Here is a 2,486-nt window from a genome sequence, read left to right on the forward strand (position 1 = left end):
ATTTGCAAATTTTTAGGCCTTCAGTTTAGGAACTTGAATTTTAACGTTAAAATTGCTTCATTTTCAAAATACAGCCTTATTGTTTGAATTTTCAGAATTTTTAGAAATTTTTAGAAATTGTTAAAAGGCGAAAAAGTTTGAATTAAATTTTAAAAATGCGAAAATACACCATTTTCCATGTTCATTTGCAATCCAGCGAGTCACTTTCTTTCGTTTCTTTTGAAAGTCGATTCTTTGCTTTTAGTTTTCTTTTTAAACTATACCTTGAATTCAACGCATTTTAATTTAAATTTTTACAGCTGCATTTAGATTGAATTATAGAAAGGTTTTTTGTTTTATATATAAATTAATCAAAACATTTTATTGGTTTTTCACGACTGTAATTTATAACTCTAAAATGGAATAATTGTAGCTCAAACATGAAAAAGTATAGACTAATTTCATATTTAAAGAGATTCTATCATATATATTGAACTATTAAAACCTCTGAACTTTTTTAAGGTTTTTAAAACTCTTTTAAAAACTTTTTTTAAACAATTTTAGTTGTGATTTCTTAATAAAAGAATAAGTGCTATTTAGTCTCCAGAACAGCAATTTCAAAAATATTTAAAGCCTAAATAATTTAGACATTTTAAATTTATAGTCTTTAAAGCTATTTAAATATTTCGTCTGAATTTTTGAATGGAAAGTGTTCGATAATTTTAGATTGAAACAACAACATTTTTTGTAAAAAAATAAACGCCTGATTTTTGTAAAAATTAACAAATATATATTAAAGGTTCACTCAAGGTCATTTTTGTTCAAAAAGCTTGTTCCTGAATAAATTAACTCCTATTGTTTCCGATTTCGTTCTGTCACTCAGGGTAATTTTCTGTGAAAAATATTGATTTACAAAGAATATTTGCCAAACAATAGAATGGATTTCTTCACCCGAGATGCAAACGTAAATTGTACTATAGTAAAAACAACTGGAAAAATTTAGACAGAAGCCAAATTTGGTAAAGAAAACAAACCTTTGTCGACCTATAAATACTAATTTTAATCCTCGAAAGATTTTTAAAAAATCTCTTCGAAACACTTTTATTGCAAATATTTAATTGAAGAAAAATATTTGTTATAAAAATAAAAATAGCAGAATTTTTACATACAATTCTTAAAATAAAAAAATCTGTGTGTCAAACCACAATCCAATCCGACTATTCTTTCAAAAGTTATCCGTTATACAGACAAACACAATAACGACGACGTAGACGCCAGAGAGACATACAGATACCGATGTAAAAACATGTCTTTCTGACTCAAGGAGCCTCAACACGTCGAAATTTAATGAAATTCGCGAAAATCATTTTTCGCATAAAACTCTTCTCATTATGGATGAGAATTTAATAAAATAATCATGGGGCCTTGAAAAAGTAGCGTTTTTCGCCTCTTGACTTTTTTCCATATCAAGCTTTTTTTGCTTCAAATGTCCATTTTCGTTTGGTCTTTTGGATTTTGAAAATCCTTTAACTTTGCTAAGTTTGATCTCATCAAAAAAAGTTGTCAGGATAAATTGTTCAAATTTTTTTGTACCATAAATAGCTGTCGATAAAATTTTCAAATTTTGAAAAAAAAAGTGGTCTCAAAAATTTTGAAAAAGCTTCAACTTTTTGGATTTTTATCAAAAATGGCTGTTTAACGAACTCGATCTTTCTGTTTGGTCCCTCGAGCAGTGTGTTAAAGCCCAATCCAATCGGACCAGTATTTCGAAAATTATCTGGTATACAGACCACAACGACTACGCCGGACAGATAAACAGACCCCGACGTAAAAACTTATTTTTCTGACTCATGGGGCCTTAAAACGTCGACATTTGATAAAATTCGAAAAAGTTATTTTTCATAAAAAACTAAAACCTTCTCTTTTTTTATGAGAATGTAGAAATTATCAACAAGATTTGTAGAAAATCTTTCAAAGAATAAAATTATTGTCCCGTAAGTTACAACCGAAAAATTACAATTTCAAAAAAATGAAAGTTGTTTTAAATATAAAGCTAGACTCGCGCCCGGGACAAATCAGAAAATGAAAGTAAATTTGAAAATTGAACTGCAGTTCGTGTATTAAAAACTAAACAGTGATTGATTTTACAAGGTGATTCTAGATCTGTTCAAAATGATATAATTTATATATTTTAACGTTAAAATTTGAACTAATTTAATTGCAAAGCCTTAGTAGTGACACAAGTGTAAAGTTCGAATTAATGGCTTCTTAAATGAGCGCCTTTATTCAATTTCAAAATCTTGCTGAAGTATTATTTCAGTATAAAATATTCCATTCTTAATCTATTTGGTTTGGAAATAAAAAAAAACAATTTTCAATAGTAAACAATTTGAAAATGAATTGTAACAATTTCAGAGTGACAAATTTAAACTTGAAATGTTACGATTATAATTGTTTAATTTTTTTATTTGTATTTCGAAGGTAAAAGTATTTCATTTTGATTCTTA

Source organism: Belonocnema kinseyi, chromosome 5, assembly GCF_010883055.1.
Source record: "Belonocnema kinseyi isolate 2016_QV_RU_SX_M_011 chromosome 5, B_treatae_v1, whole genome shotgun sequence".
NCBI classification, from domain to species: Eukaryota; Metazoa; Arthropoda; class Insecta; order Hymenoptera; family Cynipidae; genus Belonocnema; species Belonocnema kinseyi.